Source organism: Peromyscus californicus, unplaced genomic scaffold, assembly GCF_007827085.1.
Source record: "Peromyscus californicus insignis strain IS unplaced genomic scaffold, ASM782708v3 Scaffold_13__1_contigs__length_99412109, whole genome shotgun sequence".
NCBI classification, from domain to species: Eukaryota; Metazoa; Chordata; class Mammalia; order Rodentia; family Cricetidae; genus Peromyscus; species Peromyscus californicus.
Window position 1 is genome coordinate 99,015,321 of NW_026294424.1, and position 15,366 is coordinate 99,030,686.

Genomic DNA, 15,366 nt, shown 5'->3' on the forward strand with positions numbered 1-15,366 from the left:
GAGTTTGTAGGTGATGAGAAGACCATCAAAGAGGAAACTCATCACAGAGGATGGGTTAAATACTTCAGAGAGGCTAGCTGGAGACAGAAGTAAGGAGGGAAGTATTCCTTCCCCTGTCATCAAACTAAGTACTATAATTTTAGGTTTCTTCATTTGCGTGGCTGAACCAGAACACATACATGCACCTGTGAACTTAGTATATTACTAAATAAGACTGTAACATGATTTCAGGTCTCCTCAAGCCCCAAGGATACCCTAACCCACTGGTTTCTGCTCTAGGTAAAGCCTCTGGAGTGTTTTGAGCAGGGAACATGTCCCAGCAAATGCTTTATAAAAAGCAACTATTTTGTGCTGAAAATGGATCAGGGAGCAAGGATGGATACAAGACTATTTGGAAGCTATTCACTAACCTAGGGATACAGGGTAAGGATCGGGGAAGGGACACTTGGCTGGATTCTGATGGGTCAGCTGATGGCTAGAGGAAGACTTCAGTGCTGGAAGGTGGGGGCCTAAAGTGAGCAACAACCTTCAGGAAAGACCAGAGGTTATGTAAAGCTAGCGTTCCCTGAGTCATCCCTGACTAGACACAGAAACAAGGTCTGGGCCCTGGACCTCTGAATATGGTGTTACCTAAGGCATGAAAAGCCCACTTGCAGACAGTTGGTTTCGGGGTCTGTCTGTCAAGTTAGATGACTTCCTGGGATCTGTGCCCTAATCCCAGAGCTGCTCAACAGTACCTCTTTGCTATTTCTAATACCAGCACCATATCCTCCCTTACTCTGGGACTATCGAATGTCTCCCTCTCTATGATTGCAAAGGGCAGTCATGTTTCTCTAGAGCATAGCTGCCTTGCTAGGGAGCCTTCCCTCCGAGGGACCATACACATGACCCTACCCCCCAATACCTGTAGGTCCCCCTCTAACTTTTAGGTAGTCCCTTTCGAGCTCACTGCACACATGCCCTTACTGGATTCCTTTCAAGGCACGACCCCCCCAATACCTGTAGGTCCCCCTCTAACTCCTTCCTTGTCCCACTGCCTGTCTAGCATACAGCTCGCTGCTACAACTACTTTGTTCCCCAAGAACAGCCTTGCAGCGGGGTGGAATAGCCTTTAATCCCAGCACTCAGAGGGCAGAGGCAGGTGGATCTTGATTCCTAGATAGGACAGGAATGTTAGAAGAAGGCACACACGGGAGGAAACCCGTTGTCCGGGTGCTCCGGCTTAGTTCCGGACCCAGATAGTCGCTTGTTAGAAGTGTTCTCAAGTCCTGCAGACGCAGTTTCTCCAGATGGCTGCCTCTGACCACGCCTTCTGACCCACCTCTCACCCTGTGGCCACGCCCCTAAACTCCACCCCGCTTGTCTTGTCGCGCCAACTTCCTGAGTCAAGCGGGGCCAGCACGCGCCTGCGCCCTCTGGCCCCGCCTGGACCCCACCCCTATAGGCTCCGCCTTCCAGAGGCCCCGCCCCTCCCACTTGCGAAGTGGGAGCTGAGCCGCACACTGCGCATGCTCCAGCCGCGGCGCCCCCGACTCCGCACTCGGCTGGATTCGGGCATTTCCGCCTCTTTGTTTTAAACTCCGCACGGCTTTTTTCTCCTCCTCTTGGGGGGGACCCAGAGGGAGCGGCGCCCCCTCCCCCTCCCGGCGAGCCCCCGCGTGCGCCCGCTCGCCCGCCGCCCGAGACGCAGGTCAGTGAGCCCGCCCCGCCCGGCCTGGCCCGCGCGCCCGCTCCTCAGGCCGCGGCCTCGGCCCATGGTCGGCAGAAGGCTGCGAGCCCAGCGCCCTCGGCAGGCCCGGGAGGCGGGACCCTAAAAGCTTGCCAGAAGGCCAGGACTTGGGAGGTCTGGACCTTGGGAGGGTAGAACTCTGGGCCATTCTGGATCCTGGAACAACCTGGACCCCGGGAGGACAGGAACCGGGACCAGACAGAACCCTGGGAAGACAAGAGCCTGCACCAGGCTGGACCCTGGACTAGGCTGGACCAGGGATAGGCAGAATCCTAGAGCAGGCAGAACACCGAGCCAGGCTGGATTCCAAGCAGACCGAACCACGAGAGAACAGAACCTAGGGAAGACAAGGATCCCAGACGGGCTGGACCAGGCACCAGGCAGGATTCCAGAGAACAGGACCCCGGAAGAACAGAAGTCTGGACCAGGCTGGTTCCAGGGAGATCAGAACCTCAGACCAGGCAGGACCCAGAGGAGGCCAGAAATACTGGGACTGGGCAGATCCTCATAGTGCTGGGACCTCAGGACAGGTAGAGACCCGACCCTTGGATTGGTCCCTGGGGGAGGGTCAGTACTAGAGCCCTGACAAGATTCTAGGAAAGGTCATTGAGGAAGACTGGATCTCAGGACCCGACAGAAAAAGCCAGAATCACTGAGATGGTCCAACTCTAGATAGATTACAGAGGAGGGCTAAGACCCTGAGACCACCCCATGCAGGGCCAGGACTCTGGGACAAGGCCATAGGAAGGTCAGGACCCAGGGACAAATCAGCTGTAGAGAGCTGGGAATCCAAGGCTGGCCCAGAGGAATCTGGACCACTATGGCAGTCCTTAGAGCAGTTTGGGGCTCCCGAGGGTAAACCTTGAGAAGGGTTCAGAATATAGATAGGCTTCAGGACCAATAGAACCAAAGGTGGGTCACGTTAGGGTGAAAACCTTGGGACTGAACCACAAGGAAGGTCCTCAGGGAGTACATGGATAATAGTTGGAACTTCAAGGCATGGAGGCTTGGGACTCCAGACATATAGACCCCCAAATCTGCTGAAAAGATCCCTAGGCATTGGGGATCCAGGGGTGGCTCAGATCTACCCAGCCCACACAGGGCCCTTTCTGTGAAGTGCTTACATGTGGGTTCCTGGTTATTTAAGCCCAAGGATTCAAACCCTGCACTTCGCACAAGTCCCCGAGCACCCTGATGTTATGGAGTGGGTGAGGCTCTTAGTATAGTTACAAGGCAAAGTTGGAGCTCTTCATCACTGCAAGGACTCAGGACTTGCTGCTCCATGTCCCGGCCTCCAAGCTGCCTCCCCTGCTCTCCCAACTCCTACAGGACTGTGCCTTTTCCTAGTCTTGGCCACAGGTCGGTGGCTGCACCTTTACCCCCTTCTCTTTCCCCAGAAGGTCCTGAGGGTGTGTACAGAGGCTAGTGGTGTATCCAAGGGGGGAGGCACCCCAGGAGTAGATAGGAAGGTGAAGTTAATGGGCAGAGGATTGAGGGGGCTGTTTCGTGGATGACCAACTAGCACCCACATTCCTGTTTCATCCCTAAAAAGGAAATTAGAGGACCTTGGGAAGAGGTTTTTGTTTCTCTGAAATCTTCCCAGTCAGTCTGTCATAGAGAACACACTGTTTGTGGAAAAGTGAAATGTGTTTTTGCTGCTGTGGGAGACATTAAGAGATAATAATAATATGCTGCTCTTGACTAGGGCAAATACTAAGATGTCCACTGAAAACCTGATATGTTTCAAGATGAAAAGGCCAGGGGATTCTGGAGTGGCCAGGTTCCCACACAGATCTGGGGTAGTCAACAATGGGTGTGTTCCCTTGCTCTGTTTGGTCAGGCTGCACTTAAAAGTGCTGGCTATAGGGTAATAAACTCTGGGCTATTTAGATTTCCAAGAGATGCTTGAACTGGTCAATTCCATGTTTCATTTTGAGCCACTTTACTTCTTGGTTCCTCAGGAAAAAAACAAATCTAGGTTCCTTAGCACTGGGTGTCAACTGAGTTGTGCTTCTGAATGGCCCAAAGTGGAAAGTTGTGTTTGCCAAGTGTCCCTACACTTGGGACCCTTGTACTCAGAGCTTGCTTCTGGTTTGTTCTTTGGTTATGCCCCTTACTGTAATTTGCTGTGTGAAATTTTAGAAAAGAATGAGAATTTGTTTAGGTTCAATGATGCTCTTCATCTTTCCATGCTTGGACTTTAAACATGAGCAGTGTTGAAGAGATATTATTTATATGTTGCTGTGCAACATATTACCCCAGAATGTAGTGCCCTGAGACAAAAATTGGTTCCAGTAGAAGGTAAAGAGCCTAGGCCTGACCTTGCAGATCTTCTGGCCAAGTTCCATAGGCCTGTAGTCAGGGTACTAGGTCTCCTTCGGGGGTTCCACAGGGATCCCAAACCAAGCTCCCTCCTACACTGCCAGCTGGAGACCCAGTTCTTTTCCTGGGGCATCTCAAAGGACAGTAGAGAAGGGACCACTGATAGAGCAAGGCAGCCTCTGGAAGGAGGCTACAGGCTTTACAGTGTACCCTTAGAAGTGGTATGCCATTACTTCTGAATTGTTTTTTTGGAATGAAGACACAAGATCCTGTGCACAGTTGGGAAGAGAAAAATCCCACAAAGTGGGTGTACCAGAAGGTGAATCAGGCTTTGCAGTATTGCTATCAGCCAGGAATTTATCAAGTTTTAAGTATCATATGTCCTATACCGAAGAAAATTTTATAAGTAAATTAAGAGTTGTGTGTAGCTCCAGATGTGGTGGCTCACACCTATAATCCCAGCACTTGGGAGCTGAGACAGAAGGATTGCCGTGAGTTTGAGTTTAAGCCAAACCTGAGTTACAGTAGTGAATTCCAGGCCAGTTTGGGCTACAGAGTAAGATCCTGTCTCAGAAACAAAAGTAGTTGTGTGTAGAGTGGTATGTTAGAATGAGGCTTCTAAATAACATATGTCTAATGTCACTATAAAAGTTCAGATGATTGTGATGCATATGTGTATCCTATTTAAGAGGCATCTGTTACAAATAGAAAATGTTCCTGGTAGTTAACTTACCATTTGGAACGCTCTGGCAAATAGACCCCTGTGAACAAAGTGGGATGTAGGGGCATAACCTTTGGGTGAGGGATTTCCAGTATTCTGAGAACCTTGCCATGTTATTCTGAAATACATTATAAACCAACCTTCTAGTTTTTCTTAAAAACATCTTAAATAAAAGTATCTTTCCTGGTACATTGGACCTCATACACTTGATTATAAGTGGCTTTTTAAAAATAGTGTGTAAGATGTGAGGTTGGAATATTTGTCCTTGTGGGAATCTATGCTCAGAGATGTCCTGCAGACAGGAGCCCCTTCTCCCCATCCCAGGTCTTGTGAGTAGGCCTGGAAGATGGCTCAGAGTACTTATCCAAAGTCGCTCTGGATGCTCTTGCCCCTGATGGCCACTTCCCTATCATTTCTAAACTTTGGGAGGTTCCACCTCAAGTTCACAAGGTCATTGACTAGAATTGTTAGGGTTTATTTGTGCTTTAAAACAAGGTTTGTCTGGGTCTGTGTTGTTATTCTTTAATGACCATATTTATTATTTGCTGCCTTGTTTGTTTGATGTTCAGAGTTGGATTTAAAGATGAAGATGTAATTTTTTTAATTTAGAAATACATTGGAGTTGAAGGTCAGTTTCCTGTTGTCTGTTGTTACCCTTACAATCTTACCGTTCATATTGGAAGAATGCTGCACGATGCATTATGCTTCAAAAACTGGAACTATTCCTTAGTTCTGTGAGTTGATTATCATTAAATTTAGCTGGACATGGTAATATATGCCTATAATCCATGCTACTACTAGTGAGACTGAAACAAGAAGATCTTTTTGAGTTCAGAAGTTGAAAACCAGTCTGGGCAACAGTGTAACCCTGTTTCAAAAAATAAACTAATTAGTCAATCACAAAGATGGATGAAGCCTTTAAAAACAAGAAAACACTCTTGTCTGCCACATACCTTCTTACAGAATTAAATTGTACAAAAGCCAGAAGGATAGGTAATAAGCTTACCCCACTTTTGTTGTAAACTACCCATTGAATTGAGCAAACTCCCACTAACAGGAGCAGCGCTTGCTGGAGACGCTGTCTCCCTCAGCCTGTTGTTGGCTGTATGTTGTATTAAACAGACTCGACAGTGTTTAGTTGGACCTCAAGAATGGAGGTTAATTGGATTTTTCTTTTTAAAAGTTCACTGATATTTGGTGGACTTTGCTATATTATCAGTAAATTCTATAGTAAGAAGCATATAGATGGTGAGATGTTTATAAACTTCCCTAAAGTTCCTGATCAACCCCATGTCTTATGTGGGTCTCATTGGGCCTCATGGGGTCTTATGCCTAGAAATCTCATGGGTCCTGTGTGTGTTTACTGGCTTTTATGGTACAATGGAACTTACGAGGACCTGTGAGCCCTATGTGGTTATGTGGTTATTGTAAGGCCTCATGGAGGCCTCTGGGTCACATGAGTTTGTAGTGACTTTCTGTCTCCTGGTTCCACAAACGTATTAGGTGTTCAGCAAACTGTAGCCTAAAGCAAATCATAATCAGTGGCTTTTATAGCTTTGTGCTGAGGATATGTGTCAGCTTGGTTGCTGAAGTCCTCAGGACATGCTCTACAAACCAGGAATGGGTATTAAGCCATACATACCACAACTGTCCTTACTTCAAGAACTTTTACTTTTTTTAAAAAAAAAATTATAATTTTTGTGTGAGTGTATGTTTCGAAGTGCAGAAACACTGAGCATGTATGGATGTCAGAAGATAACTTTATGGAGTCTTGTTTTCTCCTGCCATCTTTATGTGGGTTCCAGGAATTGAACTTAGGTCATCAGTCTTGATGGTAAGTGCCTTTACCCCCTGAGCCATCTCACCAGCCACTACCTTTTGCTTTTTTTATCTAATGTTTACCAGAGCAAACCACAACAACAAAACCTAGTGGAACAAAAATGCAAGAACTAGCTGGGCGGTGGTGGTGCACGCTTTTAATCCCAGCACTAGGGAGGCAGAGCCAGGCAGATCTATGTGAGTTCGAGGCCAGCCTGGTCTACAGAGTGAGATCCAGGACAGGCACCAAAACTACACAGAGAAACCCCTGTCTGGAAACGCCCCCCCCCCCCAAAAAAAATGTAAGAACTATATATAGTCAATGGGCATCTGCTGTGGCCTGGATGTTGTTTTCATTCCTCCCAGTTTTTTAGGTTGAAATTATAACTCAAAGATGACTGCATGAGAAATGAGCTTTGTGGGGAGGCAAAGACAGAATAAATGCCTTATCAAAAATTCTGAGAGCTCTTCCATCCTTTCTGCCTCAAAGGACTTGCATGGTGATTGGGTTTGAACAAGCCACCAAGTCTACTGTGACCCAGCTACCAGTGCTGAGGAGTAAACTTAGGTTGCTTATAAGCCTTCCATTGTAGGGTATTTTGTGACAGCAGTCTACAGTCCAGGACGGGACCCTCATGCCCATTTGCAAGACACAATTTTCTATTTGATAATATCTTTATCAAATATCTTTTAGTATACCACTTTCCTGTCATTGAAGTATCAAAAAGTAACTTCAAATGGTAGGCCACCTCTTGCAGGAAATGAGGGGGAGGAATACTCTGCTTAAAATAGACCTGGCTCCCATCCCACAGTCCCTGCAGGGTAGGGGGCTTAACATGTCCCACAAATAATTACTTCTGGGGTTTTACAGTTGGCCTTGTTGTCATAGGAAAGTTCTTATAATTTTTCCTGAATAGATCCCTGGGTTCTGGTGCTAGGTTGATTCCCATCTTGACAACCCAGGGAAGTCTGGTGCTGTGTTGCTATGCATCATCCTGACACTCAAGGAGGTCTAACATGAAACGGATGTCTGTTCTCCTAGTACACTCATGGAATTCTGGTGTTGAGTTTTCTGCCCTCCTGACATCCTCAAAGTGGTAAACTTTAGAGTAAGACATTACAGGTTGGAATATTTCTGCTTTGTGACATATATCAACACTCCATGGCCACCTGACTTGTTCCTCTGTTGGCTGGTTTTGTAAGGCGAAATGCCTCAACATAGTCAGCCAAAGAAAGACAAGGCATATTGGTGAGGTCATAGATCTGGACAGGCATCAGTCTTTGGTGATACATTGGAGATTATGCTTACCCCCAAGGCCAATGGTTGTCACTGGAAACTGATAGCATAAGCACTTTTGGCCAGGTGTAGTACCAGATCATAGAAAGTCACAGTTTCAGCACACATTGAAGGGCACATAACTGTGGGTACCTGGGAGGGTACATTGTTCAAGCTCCGCACAAAGCTGCTTAATCTGGGAAAGTTCTAATCTGTAGGAAATGCCTACCTACCAAGGACTAGCTACACCCTATTGAATGAAGGATAATGTTCCATCTGTTATCCATGGGAGGGACCTCTGCAAGACTCCCACAGATGTCAGGAAGTGCTCAAAGAGACTGGAGTGGCAAGGGAGGCAGGCAAGAGGGTAGTGATCTTGGATATAGGAGCTATACTAGTGATAACAGCTGACCACTACAAAAAGGGTCAGCACAGAAGGAAAGAGGTCTGTCAACACAGTTCATAGTGAACAACACTGTTGTGGACAGGTCATAGAGCAGAAAGAGGTCACCTTTGGAATGAGATGGGGAAGACAGTTGTCAACAGCTGAAGGTTTGTAACTGGCTTATTTGGAAAAGATCTGTTTTTGTTTTGTTTTTCAATTGTTAAAAAAAAAAACTATTCTTTTAGTATTAATATGTATTAGGCCTGGACTATTTAGAGACCAACTTGAAATCTGATCAGATCAGTGATGCCTAAGCCATAGATCTGATGGTGTCTCTACCTAGATCTTACCCACAGGAGAGTAGGCTTGTGTTACTGATTTTAATAAGGACAGCATCATTCTTTTCCTTCTTTTGCTTTTCTTTTCTCTTCTTTTCTTTTCTTTTGAGGCAGGGTCTTATGTAACCCAGAGTGCGTCAAACTCACATAAGGATGATCTTGAGCTTCTGATCTTCCTGCCTACACCTCCCAAGTGCTGGGATTACAGACATGTATCACATGCCTAGCTCTCTATGGTGCTTGGGATTGAACCCAGGGTCTTGTTCATGCTAGACAGGCGATTACCAACTGAATTACATTCCCAGGACAAGGACAGTATCTTGCCAGCTTGGATTTAATGGTTGTTCCATCTTCTAAGGCTATGTAAGGAGCACCAGGGTTGCATGGCTAGTAGTTTGTATTACATTACCTGGATCCAGGATTAAGAGAAATTTTATTTTCTAATTTTAAAAACATTTTAAGGTTATATTTTTATTTATTTACTTTGGGTGGGCATATGTGGCATTCTGAGGACAACTTGTAGAAGTTGGTTCTTTCCTTCTACCATGTGAGTCCTGGGGATTGAACACAGGTTGTCACACTTGGAAGCAGGCACCTTTTTGGGCAGAACATAATACCTTATGGGCCATATTTTCCTCTTTTAGTCATTCATATTTTTGCATCTCACAGAACTGAGACTCTGACTAGGTGTTGACTAAAGTTAGGGAATGTGACTCCCATCCCCAGGGAGGCTACTGGGTGGAACCCACAAGCTAGACAATGTGCAGAAGGGGAAGAAGTGTTCTGGGCCCAGGCCTGCCATAGCAGGGACACTGTTTGCTTATAAGGAATATGAGTCCCCTGTATTCTCATTCATAAATTCCCCTGTATTCCCTCATTCATAAACGTGCACAGGGCATATATGTCATTGGGAATACAGCACACGGCACCCACCCTGCAGTAGATGAAGACAAGTGACCAACCTGCTTGCCTGCCTTCATGGTAGTTTCTATCCCACTGTTATGGTTTGCCATGTCCACGTGCATGTTGTTTTTGTGACCACAGGTGTGATGATGTGCAATGTAGTAAGAAACCAAAATAGATGATTCTTGGAATGCATGGAGAGGACACCAGGCTGGCCATTTGGCCACATGATATGGTAGTGGTACTGATACTTAGCTCATTTTTGAGTGCTGGAGCCTCCAGAAAACACTGGTATAGAGTTTGGTAGGGTGTGTGTTGCCTTTACCACAGAATGCCAGCCTTTTTTCTCAACACTGTACACTCATGGTACTTGGTACCATGGCCTTCTATTCACCATCACTCTCCATTTTGTGAGTCTCATTGGATTTTTAATTTATACTTCCAGTTTAGTAATAAAGTTGATCAGCTGAAATCTACTTAATTTGGACTTTTTCTTTAGTGAATCTCTTTTCATTATTTAGAGCAAAAGTGGACAAAGTTTCTCTCTAAAAACCAAATAGTACTTTGGCATAGCTGGCCCTGGGACACTAAATAGAGCAGCAAAACCCCCCCTGTCCTGAGGACCTGAGTTTGCTAAGCCTGTTATAATTCTAATATGTTGTAGATGTGTGCCTCTCAGTTCATAATAGAGCATAATGCAATCATGAATTAAAAAAGGTAATAAATACCCCTGAACATAGCACCACATACTGTGTTGAATGTTAGTATTTCCTTGAGGGATCGTGGGTGCCTGTGATCTGGTGTCACCCTACCAATAGGAGTATGTCTGTCATTTGTTTTAAATTGTAAGATACTCTTTTCATCAGTTTATTGTGTAGGTGGGGACTCAAGACCTCTTCCTGAGACCTGTGGGCCACCATTGCTGGCCAGCCCATAGCAGGCAGCTCACCTTTTTGGAATCTTGTGTCCCATGAGAATGGCATTGTTATGTTCTCTGTGGGCAATTTTCTTCTCTACAAGGAGCCATGCATAGCCAGAAGCACCCTTTTTTTCCTAACTGCCGAGGAACAGCTGCTAGGTGGGGCCCTATCTTCTATGGGCTGCCTGCTGATGGGTGTCCTAGTCACCTCCATCTGAGACTTTTGTCCGTGGAGCTGTAATTGTTCACATCTGAGTTGTTGAGCAGTCATGTGTTAATGTCTCCTTCAACAGGGTTAAAAGTATTTAGTCTTCTAGGATTCCTAAAAATAATGAATGGATGGTTTATAAAATAATTTTTACATGTCTTTTGGGAAGATCATGTGTTGTTCTATTTTTACCTTTTGTGGTAAGTGATTTTTTCCTTGTATTTTTGCCTAGCTATATTCCCTGGGATACACCTAACTTGGTCCTGAACGACTGTACCTTTATATACTGATAGATGAAATTAGCCAATGCTCTGCTTAGGGCCAGATAGGTCTGTTAGTTTTTGTCCATATCTCACCTTGCTAGAGTTTGGTGTATGGCTAGTAGTTTCATAAAGTAAGTTAGAGGGGCTAGAGAAACGGCTTAGCAGTTATAGAGCACTGACTGCTCTTCCAGAGGACCAGGGTTCAATTTCTAGTACCAGGAAATCTGACACCCTCACACAGACATGAATGCAGGCAAAACACCAAAGCACATAAAATTTTTTTTAATTAAGTAAAATGAATTAGAGATCCCTTCTTTAGCTGTGTAACTGGGAATCTGAACTTAGGACCTGGTGGTGCAGGATAGACAAGTGCATGTTCTGGCCCCAAATACTTTTAACACCTGAAAGGGTGATTTGCTCTCAGATATGGTATACTCACAGACCCAGAGTTTTGTTTTTGTTTTGTTTTGTTTTTTATCTTTCTTTTTTTTTTTTTTTTTTTTTTTTGAGACTGTGTTTTCTCTGTGTAGCCCTGGCTGTCCTGGAACTCACTCTGTACACCAGACTGGTTTTGAACTCAGAGATCCACCTGCCACCTCCCAAGTGCTGGGATTAAAGGCGTGCCCCACCACTGCCTGGCAGCCCATGAAGAAAGTTTGTGACTACTTACTCAGCGTCTGTAACAGAGAATATTTTGGGTGTTCTTCACTAATCTCAGTTCAGCTTTTCACCACCACTCAAACCCCACCCCCTCAGGAATTGATCCATTTTGTACAAACTTCATTTTAAAAAATTACATGTAAACCAGGAGGGGTGGCACACACCTTTAATAATCCCAGCACTGGAATTAAGTACAACTAGAAAGCCCTGTATGGTTGCTTATACTTACAAGCACAACACTTGAGAGGCTGAGGCAAGAGAATCACTGCAACTTTGAGGTCAGCCTGAGGTCCATAGGGAGTTTTAGGCCAGCCAAGGCCTAAAATATGTAATGGAACCCTATCTCAAAGCAATAAATGAATGACTGCCATAATCTGATTCTTTTGTCACAGGAGCCACCAAATTTCAAGGGACAGCATTTTTATATGGTCAGTGGCCTCCATAATAGGCAGGGGCTAGTTTAAGATAGGCCTGGCCTTGAGCTGGCTCCACCTCTTCCTCTAAATGTTTCCTCCCTTGGTTTACCTGATAGAACATACTTACTTTCTTCTACCTTCCCATTTCCCTTCTTCATTTTGTACGATTTCCTGGGTTGATTAGTTAATGTAGTTCTGAGGCTGGAGAGAAAGCCTAGTGGTTAAGAATGCATATTTGTCCTCCCAGAGGATCCAAGTTCCTTTCTTAGCACCCACATCAAGCAGTTCATACAGCCTGTAACTTCATCTTCGGGGGATCCAATTCCCTCTTCTGGCCTCTGCAAAACACTCATACACATATTACATACATTCCCGCAGACAGACACAGACACACACATACACAGGTGTGTGGGTGCATGCGCATGTGCGCACATAAATAAAAACTTTAAAAAAAATGAAGTTCTGGAAAATGTTTAAAGTTGAAATTATCTGAGTTGCATTTAAGAGTAAGTTCATTCCAGGACATGTTAGGGTACACCATGTCCAGGTTGTAATCAGTCCTTAAGCTACAAATACCTAGAGCTCAGGTACTGTTCTAGTTAAGCTTCCAGGTACATTACCAAGCCCTTTACCAGCATTGCCTGTTCCACGTAGGAGCCTTCAAAGTACCTCAGTCAAGAAGCAAACTGCCTGCGTAGTTATTCTTGGGAGGTCCCAGACCACTCTACCAGGATTTCTCCAGCTGCTGCCATCTCCACATCCTAGCATGAATATCTGGCTCACTGGCCTCAGCCCACTGAACCTAACCTAACTTTAAAAAAAATGAAGTTCTGGAAAATGTTTAAAGTTGAAATTATCTGAGTTGCATTTAAGAGTAAGTTCATTCCAGGACATGTTAGGGTACACCATGTCCAGGTTGTAATCAGTCCTTAAGCTACAAATACCTAGAGCCCACATGGGCCCAGAGAAAATTCAGTGAGTGGGTGGCAAGTCTGTGAGTAGGAGAGACAGTGACTTAGTCTGGGTGTGAGGATGTAAAAATGAAGTGAGCAATGAAGTGCTGCTCATCATCCTCCTGAGGTTTCTCGGGTCATCCCTGAAATCCACTGTCACCTGGAGCTTCCACAGATACCTCATCCCGCCTCTTGGGCCCCAAAGCAAGTAGTGGAGCCATCTTCTCTTTCCCTTACACCGTAAGCTGTGTATTTGCTCTGGATTGGGCAGAAACTCTGGGAGGTGTCTCCTCAGCAGAGCCACCTTCTTCACCATCATTTTAAAGCAAGTAAATAAACAGACACGTTTAACTAAACAGCACTTGAGAATTGCTAGAGGGTGAGACAAGATCCTCCCATGGTAACACCCATCTCTGCTTCTCCACAGACTTCACAATGTAGCCCCGATTCCAGGCTATCATTCACAGGTAAGCATAGCTGAAGCTGATCTTCCTTTCTGGCTACCTATGACTCAATATGGTGACTGCCTCGTATTTCCTTGAAGTTTGGTCTCTAGCAACTGTCTGTGGAGTTATTTGGTGGTTCTTGATTGTCTTCCAGCATTTCTAGTGTACCCTGTCCCGTGGTTTAATATGTAGTACTTATCTAAGATGTAGTAAGGGTTTAATGTGTGATTGTGTGCAGGATTGGCATCAATGTGCTTTGAATTAACAGTGCCATTTTTGTGCTAGAAAATGGAAAAGGAACAAGGGACAGAAAGAAGGTGCAGAAGCCAGCCAGAACTCAGAGTAAGGAGGGATCATCGCATCCACTTGGTGGCCTGAAGCCTCCATGCCACCGGGTGAGGAAGGACTCACAGACATCCAGAGGAGGTGAGGTCTGGAATTCTCCCAAGGGGCCATGCCGTCTGAAGAGTGAGGAGTTTGGCCATATTTATGCTCTGCATGCTGGCTCTAGAGTACCATTAATTCAGGGTGTGGTAGGTATGTAATATTGATCAGTCAGTTGACTAAGAGAGGTGCATAGCTAGAAATGGTACCATGAGCCAGATGGACTTTTCTAGGGCTGTTATGGCCATGCTTAGCCCTGAGTATAGTATCTAAAAGGCATAGAGGTGGCCATACTATGCTAAGAGGCCGCTGGTGAGTCTGGAGCTCAGCGGGATCTAGGTGATGACTTGATGTTGTAAGTTAGTTTCCTGTGGCATTGAGTGAAGATCTAACTGTTCCCTCTCATAAAAAGTCCTAGGGTGTGTAGACAAATTTCTAAAAAGTCTTATTAAATAAGAAACACAGAGCCAAATACAGGGGTAATGGCTGAAGAGATCAGAGAGTTAGTGAATAGCCACGACTAGCCTTAGCTTACCACCTCGCAGTAGCTTCCCCAGAGAGAGCTTCTTCCTGTCTAACCTGTGCTTTTATTGCCTTTCTGTTCTGCCTTTTCACTGGCTCTAAGCCCAGCCACATCACTTCCTCGTCACTGCCTGTCTATACAGACCTCCAGGTCTCTATGGTTGGTACTGGAATTAAAGGCGTGTATCACCACGCTTGGCTATGTCCTTGACCACACAGAGACTCTGCCTGCCATGTGATCGGATTAAGGGCATGGGCTACCACCGCCTGACTTTTGTTTATGGCTCACTATAACCTCTGATCTCCAGGCAAACTTTATTTATTAACATACAAATAAAATATCACATTTCAGCACAAATAAAATATCAACACAAGGGTGAGGATGGCTAAATATCTAAGGTAGGATTGGACCCAGATACCAGCTGTGATGTTGAAAGGCCATGTGGTAGATCCAGGTCAAAGTGGCTGGTGATTAAGTTTGGATCCACAGAACTTAATCTAGCCTCTTGTTGGGCTCTATGTCTTTCTGGTAGACAGTGTAGTGGCTAGTGGCAGTCCCTTGAGTTGAGGTTCAAACTCTACTTACCACTGAGGCCTGAGGTGGGTCATTATTTAATGATAGGATGAGAAAAGATGGGTCATGTGTCCAACAAAAAGGATGGTACATCTGTGAGTAGAGGAAAGGCAAGCTGGGAATGAAACAGATACCTGTGTATTAGTCAGACAGGCTGTGGTCCAGCTAGTCCAACAATGGCTGTCTCCCAACAGAAAGTCCAAGAATCCAGTAGTTTTTCAGTCCATGAGGCTGGATATCTTAACTGATCTTCAGTATACACTAGAATCCCAAAGAAGTAGTCTCCATTGCCAGTGAAGGAATGGATTTACCAGCAAGAGCAGGCAGACAAAGAGAGCAAGCTTCCTTATTTGGGGCCCAGATTAATGGTGGATCTTTCCACCTCGAAAGGAAAATGGGTCTTCCTACTTTAATTAAGAAAAAAATTCCTCATAGGTATATTCAATCACTTGGGTTTTAGTTAATTCTAGATGTAGTCAAGTTGACAACCTAGATTAGTCATCATTGTTACTTCACTGTATTTCTCTTG

General features: G+C 45.2%; 1 protein-coding gene across 3 annotated transcripts in view; it reads left to right on the forward strand.

Annotated features, from left to right (window-relative positions):
- The first annotated feature begins 1,498 nt into the window (after positions 1-1,498).
- The window catches only part of Pcgf3 (polycomb group ring finger 3), a 51,147-nt gene continuing 37,279 nt past the window's right edge, over positions 1,499-15,366 (forward strand). The window contains exons 1-3 of one of the 3 annotated variants that reach the window (XM_052735744.1): positions 1,499-1,690; positions 13,339-13,378; positions 13,643-13,783. The gene's annotated coding sequence lies outside the window, so the exon portion shown is untranslated. Of the gene's footprint in view, positions 1,691-1,867; positions 2,260-13,338; positions 13,379-13,642; positions 13,784-15,366 lie in introns of those variants that run through there. The other 2 variants (XM_052735746.1, XM_052735745.1) reach the window with 2 other exon arrangements.